Raw genomic sequence first — 10,000 nt, forward strand, 5'->3', positions numbered from 1 at the left:
GAAGGTCATTTTTGAAAATTGTAATGATTTTTTTCTTGCAACGATATGACAAAATTTCACCTTGAGATTGATTTTGGAACAATTGACCCCCCCAACCCACCCACACATCAAGATGCTATGGTTGCAAAGCAACAGAAGAACCATTGATGATGGTGATGATTCACATGTATAAAGGAGGTATTGTGGGTGGAGTTAATCGCTTACGGCCATACCAACCTGAACACGCCCGATCTCGTCTGATCTCGGAAGCTAAGCAGGGTCGGGCCTGGTTAGTACTTGGATGGGAGACCGCCTGGGAATACCAGGTGCTGTAAGCTTTTTAGACTTTTCTTTGCAGAGGGCGCTGTTGCTGCTGCTTCTGCTTCAGAGGAGACACCTCTTGGAAAGAGCAGGAAAGACTGTTCATCAAAGGAAAAAGAATATGGAACCCTCACATCATCACTGAAAGGTGAGAGTGAGCATTCATCAGATTTGTTTCTAATCAAAACACTACTTTATTCATGTTTTATTAACATATCATTTTCAAATTGTCTTATTTGGAGAGAGCGATGAAAGAGCAGGGAGTTTACTCTGCATCAGGGAAACAACTGGATATGAAACACTGACAATATTGCTGAAGGTCATTTTTGAAAATTGTAATGATTTTTTTCTTGCAACGATATGACAAAATTTCACCTTGAGATTGATTTTGGAACAATTGACCCCCCCAACCCACCCACACATCAAGATGCTATGGTTGCAAAGCAACAGAAGAACCATTGATGATGGTGATGATTCACATGTATAAAGGAGGTATTGTGGGTGGAGTTAATCGCTTACGGCCATACCACCCTGAACACGCCCGATCTCGTCTGATCTCGGAAGCTAAGCAGGGTCGGGCCTGGTTAGTACTTGGATGGGAGACCGCCTGGGAATACCAGGTGCTGTAAGCTTTTTAGACTTTTCTTTGCAGAGGGCGCTGTTGCTGCTGCTTCTGCTTCAGAGGAGACACCTCTTGGAAAGAGCAGGAAAGACTGTTCATCAAAGGAAAAAGAATATGGAACCCTCACATCATCACTGAAAGGTGAGAGTGAGCATTCATCAGATTTGTTTCTAATCAAAACACTACTTTATTCATGTTTTATTAACATATCATTTTCAAATTGTCTTATTTGGAGAGAGCGATGAAAGAGCAGGGAGTTTACTCTGCATCAGGGAAACAACTGGATATGAAACACTGACAATATTGCTGAAGGTCATTTTTGAAAATTGTAATGATTTTTTTCTTGCAACGATATGACAAAATTTCACCTTGAGATTGATTTTGGAACAATTGACCCCCCCAACCCACCCACACATCAAGATGCTATGGTTGCAAAGCAACAGAAGAACCATTGATGATGGTGATGATTCACATGTATAAAGGAGGTATTGTGGGTGGAGTTAATCGCTTACGGCCATACCACCCTGAACACGCCCGATCTCGTCTGATCTCGGAAGCTAAGCAGGGTCGGGCCTGGTTAGTACTTGGATGGGAGACCGCCTGGGAATACCAGGTGCTGTAAGCTTTTTAGACTTTTCTTTGCAGAGGGCGCTGTTGCTGCTGCTTCTGCTTCAGAGGAGACACCTCTTGGAAAGAGCAGGAAAGACTGTTCATCAAAGGAAAAAGAATATGGAACCCTCACATCATCACTGAAAGGTGAGAGTGAGCATTCATCAGATTTGTTTCTAATCAAAACACTACTTTATTCATGTTTTATTAACATATCATTTTCAAATTGTCTTATTTGGAGAGAGCGATGAAAGAGCAGGGAGTTTACTCTGCATCAGGGAAACAACTGGATATGAAACACTGACAATATTGCTGAAGGTCATTTTTGAAAATTGTAATGATTTTTTTCTTGCAACGATATGACAAAATTTCACTTTGAGATTAATTTTGGAACAATTGACCCCCCCAACCCACCCACACATCAAGATGCTATGGTTGCAAAGCAACAGAAGAACCATTGATGATGGTGATGATTCACATGTATAAAGGAGGTATTGTGGGTGGAGTTAATCGTTTACGGCCATACCACCCTGAACACGCCCGATCTCGTCCGATCTCGGAAGCTAAGCAGGGTCGGGCCTGGTTAGTACTTGGATGGGAGACCGCCTGGGAATACCAGGTGCTGTAAGCTTTTTAGACTTTTCTTTGCAGAGGGCGCTGTTGCTGCTGCTTCAGAGGAGACACCTCTTGGAAAGAGCAGGAAAGACTGTTCATCAAAGGAAAAAAGAATATGGAACCCTCACATCATTGGTGAGAGTGAGCATTCATCAGATTTGTTTCTAATCAAAACACTACTTTATTCATGTTTTATTAACATATCATTTTCAAATTGTCTTATTTGGAGAGAGCGATGAAAGAGCAGGGAGTTTACTCTGCATCAAGGAAACAACTGGATATGAAACACTGACAATATTGCTGAAGGTCATTTTTGAAAATTGTAATGATTTTTTTCTTGCAACGATATGACAATATTGCACCTTGAGATTGATTTTGAAACAATTGACCCCCCCAACCCACCCACACCTCAAGATTCTATGGTTGCAAAGCAACAGAAGAACCATTGATGATGGTGATGATTCACATGTATAAAGGAGGTATTGTGGGTGGAATTAATCGCTTACGGCCATACCACCCTGAACACGCCCGATCTCGGAAGCTAAGCAGGGTCGGGCCTGGTTAGTACTTGGATGGGAGACCGCCTGGGAATACCAGGTGCTGTAAGCTTTTTAGACTTTTCTTTGCAGAGGGCGCTGTTGCTGCTGCTTCAGAGGAGACACCTCTTGGAAAGAGCAGGAAAGACTGTTCATCAAAGGAAAAAAGAATATGGAACCCTCACATCATTGGTGAGAGTGAGCATTCATCAGATTTGTTTCTAATCAAAACACTACTTTATTCATGTTTTATTAACATATCATTTTCAAATTGTCTTATTTGGAGAGAGCGATGAAAGAGCAGGGAGTTTACTCTGCATCAAGGAAACAACTGGATATGAAACACTGACAATATTGCTGAAGGTCATTTTTGAAAATTGTAATGATTTTTTTCTTGCAACGATATGACAATATTGCACCTTGAGATTGATTTTGGAACAATTGACCCCCCCGCCCACCCACACCTCAAGATTCTATGGTTGCAAAGCAACAGAAGAACCATTGATGATGGTGATGATTCACATGTATAAAGGAGGTATTGTGGGTGGAGTTAATCGCTTACGGCCATACCACCCTGAACACGCCCGATCTCGTCCGATCTCGGAAGCTAAGCAGGGTTGGGCCTGGTTAGTACTTGGATGGGAGACCGCCTGGGAATACCAGGTGCTGTAAGCTTTTTAGACTTTTCTTTGCAGAGGGCGCTGTTGCTGCTGCTTCAGAGGAGACACCTCTTGGAAAGAGCAGGAAAGACTGTTCATCAAAGGAAAAAAGAATATGGAACCCTCACATCATTGGTGAGAGTGAGCATTCATCAGATTTGTTTCTAATCAAAACACTACTTTATTCATGTTTTATTAACATATCATTTTCAAATTGTCTTATTTGGAGAGAGCGATGAAAGAGCAGTGAGTTTACTCTGCATCAAGGAAACAACTGGATATGAAACACTGACAATATTGCTGAAGGTCATTTTTGAAAATTGTAATGATTTTTTCTTGCAACGATATGACAATATTGCACCTTGAGATTGATTTTGGAACAATTGACCCCCCCGCCCACCCACACCTCAAGATTCTATGGTTGCAAAGCAACAGAAGAACCATTGATGATGGTGATGATTCACATGTATAAAGGAGGTATTGTGGGTGGAATTAATCGCTTACGGCCATACCACCCTGAACACGCCCGATCTCGTCCGATCTCGGAAGCTAAGCAGGGTCGGGCCTGGTTAGTACTTGGATCGGAGACCGCCTGGGAATACCAGGTGCTGTAAGCTTTTTAGACTTTTCTTTGCAGAGGGCGCTGTTGCTGCTGCTTCAGAGGAGACACCTCTTGGAAAGAGCAGGAAAGACTGTTCATCAAAGGAAAAAGAATATGGAACCCTCACATCATCACTGAAAGGTGAGAGTGAGCATTCATCAGATTTGTTTCTAATCAAAACACTACTTTATTCATGTTTTATTAACATATCATTTTCAAATTGTCTTATTTGGAGAGAGCGATGAAAGAGCAGGGAGTTTACTCTGCATCAAGGAAACAACTGGATATGAAACACTGACAATATTGCTGAAGGTCATTTTTGAAAATTGTAATGATTTTTTTCTTGCAACGATATGACAATATTGCACCTTGAGATTGATTTTGGAACAATTGACCCCCCCGCCCACCCACACCTCAAGATTCTATGGTTGCAAAGCAACAGAAGAACCATTGATGATGGTGATGATTCACATGTATAAAGGAGGTATTGTGGGTGGAATTAATCGCTTACGGCCATACCACCCTGAACACGCCCGATCTCGTCCGATCTCGGAAGCTAAGCAGGGTCGGGCCTGGTTAGTACTTGGATGGGAGACCGCCTGGGAATACCAGGTGCTGTAAGCTTTTTAGACTTTTCTTTGCAGAGGGCGCTGTTGCTGCTGCTTCAGAGGAGACACCTCTTGGAAAGAGCAGGAAAGACTGTTCATCAAAGGAAAAAAGAATATGGAACCCTCACATCATTACTGAAAGGTGAAAGTGAGCATTCATCAGATTTGTTTCTAATCAAAACACTACTTTATTCATGTTTTATTAACATATCATTTTCAAATTGTCTTATTTGGAGAGAGCGATGAAAGAGCAGGGAGTTTACTCTGCATCAAGGAAACAACTGGATATGAAACACTGACAATATTGCTGAAGGTCATTTTTGAAAATTGTAATGATTTTTTTCTTGCAACGATATGACAATATTGCACCTTGAGATTGATTTTGGAACAATTGACCCCCCCGCCCACCCACACCTCAAGATTCTATGGTTGCAAAGCAACAGAAGAACCATTGATGATGGTGATGATTCACATGTATAAAGGAGGTATTGAGGGTGGAGTTAATCGCTTACGGCCATACCACCCTGAACACGTCCGATCTCGGAAGCTAAGCAGGGTCGGGCCTGGTTAGTACTTGGATGGGAGACCGCCTGGGAATACCAGGTGCTGTAAGCTTTTTAGACTTTTCTTTGCAGAGGGCGCTGTTGCTACTGCTTCAGAGGAGACACCTCTTGGAAAGAGCAGGAAAGACTGTTCATCAAAGGAAAAAGAATATGGAACCCTCACATCATCACTGACAGGTGAGAGTGAGCATTCATCAGATTTGTTTCTAATCAAAACACTACTTTATTCATGTTTTATTAACATATCATTTTCAAATTGTCTTATTTGGAGAGAGCGATGAAAGAGCAGGGAGTTTACTCTGCATCAGGGAAACAACTGGATATGAAACACTGACAATATTGCTGAAGGTCATTTTTGAAAATTGTAATGATTTTTTTCTTGCAACGATATGACAAAATTTCACCTTGAGATTGATTTTGGAACAATTGACCCCCCCAACCCACCCACACATCAAGATGCTATGGTTGCAAAGCAACAGAAGAACCATTGATGATGGTGATGATTCACATGTATAAAGGAGGTATTGTGGGTGGAGTTAATCGCTTACGGCCATACCACCCTGAACACAGCGCATGCGTGACGGATCAGCAGGTATCTTTTTTGAAATCGACGGACGTTGAGCACCACGGGTGACTCAGCTCCGCTCTCCTTTTTTCCCCCTTTTTTTTCTCTATCTACTGAACATTTAAATGAGATAATAGAATTAAAATACAGCAAAGGACTGAGAGATACCCCCCCCCAACAGTGTCGCACTGTCTGGGGGAATCTATTTAAGTTTGTTTTCCCCCTCCCTCTTCTAATCCTCCACTTTGGAGCGCTTTATGTTTAAAAAAAAAATCATGACGGACCTCACGGCGACAACACGGAACGGAAAAACGATGAATGAGACAGACAGCGGACAAGAAAATGAAGGAAAGAAGAACAGAGAATTAAACGACACGGAGAGGGACGGGAAGAAACTCACCGTGAGTGTAGAAACAGAAGGAGAGGAGGAAGTAAGCACCATGACGCTGATGCGGTGCGTGCGCGAGCTGTGCGGAGGACTGGTGGCATGCCGATACATAAATCCCAGGAAACACGAGATGACAATGAGCCATCCGAAAGGGAAGGAGAGGCTGATGGAGGGATTCAGGATTGGGGAGACAAGAGTCCACGCTAGAGAGCTCTGTAACGACGAGTTGGTGGTCTCCTTCCTGAACATACCATACTACATAGAGGACAAGGAAATAATGGAGAAGCTGCGTGGATGGGGAGTGACACCAGTCACAGCAGTAAGGAGACGGATGTGGCCGGGGACACAAGTGGCAGACGGGACACGATTCCTTAAAGTGAAGTTTAATGACGAGATCCAGTCCCTCCCATACTCAACAAAGTTTAACACAGCCCTCGGAACGGAGTATTTCAGAGTTATACACGACAAACAAACAAAAGTCTGCAGGATGTGCATGCAGCCAGGGCACATCCTGAGAGAGTGCCCAGAGTTTCAGTGTCACAGATGCGGAGTTCAGGGGCACTACGCAAGAGAATGCGGAAGCCAAATGAACAGGACAGGAGAAAAGAACGGACCCAAAGACGGGAAAGAGAACACCATGGAGATAGAAGGAATAGAAGGAGACACGGAGGAGGAAGAAAGCGAGGGAGAGGCGGGGAGTGAGGACTCGGATGGCAGCGACGGGGAGCGCGGAGCAGCGGAGCAGATAGAGATGACAGAGGCGATCATGATGTCAGCGGCGGAGACGAAGGGAGCAGCGGGGACGGAGTTAGCAGCGGTGAACGAGACAGCAGCGGAGAAAGAGAAGACAACGGGGACGGTGACGACAACGGGGACGGTGACGACAACGGGGACGGTGACAACGACGGAGAAGGTGACAACAGCGGCGACGGAGTCAGAAGCGACGAAGCAGACAGCAGCGGAGACGGAGAAGGAAGCGAAGACGGTGACAACGGCGGTGACGGTGGCAACAGCGGTGATGAAGATAGCAGCGGTGAACGCAACAGCGGTGAAGGAGAACGAGGCTGCAGCGGAAAAGGACGGAGTGAGCGGAGAGAAGAAAGCACAAACACACATAGAAGGAGAGGAAGCAGATAAGAAAACAAATGATCAAGACATGGACATGGACTTAATGACCCAAATAATGCAACTAAGAAAGAGACAAAACCCTCAGAGGCAACAGAGACAGTACAAGAAAAGCAAAAGCAAAAACAAATGAACATAACAATACTAATGATAACGATCTTAACGATAAACGCAAGAGGGCTGAACAAAAGGTGGAAAAGACAACACATATATAACCTGAGTGAGTATGATATAATATGTATCCAAGAGACACACTGGGATGAAAGATGCATGATAGAAGTAAAGAAAGAATGGACAGGGGAAATATACTCAAATAATGGTGATGGGAAAGCTAGGGGAGTAGCTATATTAGTGAAAAAAGGAGCAGTGGGGAAGGTGAAGATGTGTGAGAACGATGGTGAAGGGAGGCTGATAGCGATTAAATTTAAACATATGAATGAAGAAATAAAACTCATAAATATACATGCAGCAAACACAGAGAAGGAGAGGAGGATGATGTTCGAACAAATGGGAGTAATGTGTGAAAGCAACAGCTTAATAGTAGGCGATTTCAATGTATGGTGTGGAAAATTAGATGTCTCTGGGAAAATGAAATTTAAAAACGACTCATCAAGAGGGGCATTACAAAAGATAAAAAGAGAGAAAAAACTGTGTGATGTGTGGAGGGAAAGAAACCCAGAGGCAAAAGTATTTTCGAGGAAACAAGTGGTGAAGGGAGAACTAAAACAAAGCAGAATAGACTTAGTGTTAAGTACAAAAAAATTAGCAGAAACAATAGGTGAAATACAGTACAAAATAACAACACTCAGCGATCACATGATGCTAAAATTCACGCTAGGGCAAGAAACAAAGACAAGAGGAGGTGGGGTGTGGTGTTTGAATGGAGAGCTACTTAAGGAAAAAAAATATAAAGAAGGTGTGAGAGAATACATAAAATGGGAGATGAATGAGAGAATGTATGAGGAGGACATAGGGCGGTGGTGGGAAACATTAAAAGAAGGAATAAAAGAAATAAGCAAAAAATATGGTAGGAACAAGAGCAAGAAAGGGAAAGAGAGAGAAAAGTGGTTAGTGAGGGAGATAGAAAGAGAGGAAGAGAAAGCTGAAAAAGAGGAAAATTATGACACAAAAGAGTACATTAAAAAAAAAAATGAACTAAAAGAAATAGAACAGGGAAAATGCCAAGGAGCAATCATCAGAAGCAGAGCAAGATACACCATAGAGGGAGAGAAATGCACAGGATATTTCCTAGGGCTAGAGAAAACAAGGCAGAAAAACAACTACATTGAACAAGTGGAGGGAAAGAGAGGAGAGAAGATAAAAGACATAGCTGGAATAGCAGAGAGAGTAGAAGAATTTTACAGAGAGCTGTACAAGAAAGAAGAGGTAGACAATGAGAGTAGCAGACAAGTGATTGAGAAAATAAAGAATAGGATAAGCGAGAATGACAGAGAGATGTGTGAGGGAGAGATAAGTAGAGAGGAGATAGAGACAGCAATAAGCGGGTTAGGGAGAAATAAAAGTCCAGGAACAGACGGCTTAATAGGAGAATTCTACATAGAGTTTAGAGAAGAATTAACACCAGTATTAGAGAAGTTATATAAATGGATAGAAGAAAAGGGAAAGATACCGCAAAGCATGACAACAGGGCTAGTAAGCATAATTCACAAAAAAGGGAGCAGGGATAATTTAGAAAATTACAGACCACTGACAATGTTAAATGGCGACTATAAAATCTTAGCAAAGGTATTAGCAAACAGGATAAAGAAAGTTATAGGGACGGTGGTTGGGAGCACACAAGCATATAGCATACCAGGTAGGGACATAGCAGACACTATAAGCAGCATCAGAGACACAATAACATACATGAAAGAGAACAGGAAAGGGATAGTACTAAGCATAGATCAAAACAAAGCATTCGACAGAGTAGACCACAGTTATCTATATAAAGTATTAGGGAAAGCAGGTTTTGGAAATAAGATGATAGGGAGGATTAGGACAATGTATGAGAAAGCAGCAAGCAAGGTAAAAATTAATGGAATAATCACAAATGAATTTAGAATAGAAAGATCAGTAAGACAGGGATGTCCGTTGTCGGCTCTCCTGTACGCATTGTCCGCAGAGCCGTTAGCGGCATTAATATTACAAAATAAGAAAATAAAGGGCATAGAACTACCGGGTGGACAGGTGAGCACGTTATACCAATATGCAGACGACACAACGGTGACAGTGGCAGACAAGGAAAGCGTAGCAGAGATGTTAGAAAGTGTAGAACTATTTGGTAGGGCATCAGGAGCAAAATTAAATATAGAAAAATCAGAAATCATGTGCATAGGAGAGAGCAGAGTAGGGGAAGAAGTAAAAAGACTAAAAGAGAACAACGAATACATGAAGGTGTTAGGAGTGAACTTAGGGATTGAAGATAGAGAAGGGAGAGATAGGCAATATGAAGGGATAGTAAACAACATAAAAAAGACGTTGGGAATGTGGAAACGGAGAGGATTAAAACTGAAAGGGAAAGTGATAGTGGTAAATGCACTAATCATGAGCAAATTAATATATATAATGAATGTTTTGGATGTGCCAGAGAAAGTGCTGAAGGATGTAGACAAGATAGTGAGTGACTTCTTGTGGGATGGGAAGGGGGCGAGAATAGCAAAGGAAGTCCTAGAAAATGAGTATGAAGATGGAGGCCTAAAACTGATCAACCTGGAAAAGAAAAAGAAAGCACTAAGAGTAAAAATGATGACGAGGTATCTAAAGAACAAGAAAGATCAAGTGTGGAAGGTGTTCTTGGGAGAGGCAATTA

The 10,000-nt window shown here is 42.4% G+C and overlaps 7 non-coding genes and 2 pseudogenes across 7 annotated transcripts; all 9 read left to right on the forward strand.

The window, feature by feature from the left end:
- The first annotated feature begins 198 nt into the window (after window positions 1-198).
- On the forward strand, window positions 199-317 carry LOC138408703 (5S ribosomal RNA). The gene has a single exon (XR_011242022.1). It is a non-coding gene; the product is annotated as a 5S ribosomal RNA (ribosomal RNA).
- A 496-nt stretch (window positions 318-813) lies between these two features.
- Window positions 814-932, forward strand: LOC138410083 (5S ribosomal RNA). The gene has a single exon (XR_011242879.1). It is a non-coding gene; the product is annotated as a 5S ribosomal RNA (ribosomal RNA).
- A 496-nt stretch (window positions 933-1,428) lies between these two features.
- Window positions 1,429-1,547, forward strand: LOC138410085 (5S ribosomal RNA). Its single transcript, XR_011242881.1, has one exon. It is a non-coding gene; the product is annotated as a 5S ribosomal RNA (ribosomal RNA).
- Window positions 1,548-2,043: 496 nt separating this feature from the next.
- Window positions 2,044-2,162, forward strand: LOC138410177 (5S ribosomal RNA). Its single transcript, XR_011242973.1, has one exon. It is a non-coding gene; the product is annotated as a 5S ribosomal RNA (ribosomal RNA).
- Window positions 2,163-2,646: 484 nt separating this feature from the next.
- LOC138409390 (5S ribosomal RNA) lies at window positions 2,647-2,755 on the forward strand (annotated as a pseudogene).
- A 483-nt stretch (window positions 2,756-3,238) lies between these two features.
- LOC138408707 (5S ribosomal RNA) lies at window positions 3,239-3,357 on the forward strand. Its single transcript, XR_011242026.1, has one exon. It is a non-coding gene; the product is annotated as a 5S ribosomal RNA (ribosomal RNA).
- A 482-nt stretch (window positions 3,358-3,839) lies between these two features.
- Window positions 3,840-3,958, forward strand: LOC138408850 (5S ribosomal RNA). Its single transcript, XR_011242171.1, has one exon. It is a non-coding gene; the product is annotated as a 5S ribosomal RNA (ribosomal RNA).
- A 489-nt stretch (window positions 3,959-4,447) lies between these two features.
- Window positions 4,448-4,566, forward strand: LOC138408212 (5S ribosomal RNA). Its single transcript, XR_011241531.1, has one exon. It is a non-coding gene; the product is annotated as a 5S ribosomal RNA (ribosomal RNA).
- Window positions 4,567-5,056: 490 nt separating this feature from the next.
- LOC138409625 (5S ribosomal RNA) lies at window positions 5,057-5,165 on the forward strand (annotated as a pseudogene).
- Window positions 5,166-10,000: the final 4,835 nt, after the last annotated feature.

The sequence above is a fragment of the Paralichthys olivaceus genome, chromosome 5 (genome assembly GCF_024713975.1).
Source record: "Paralichthys olivaceus isolate ysfri-2021 chromosome 5, ASM2471397v2, whole genome shotgun sequence".
NCBI lineage: Eukaryota > Metazoa > Chordata > Actinopteri > Pleuronectiformes > Paralichthyidae > Paralichthys > Paralichthys olivaceus.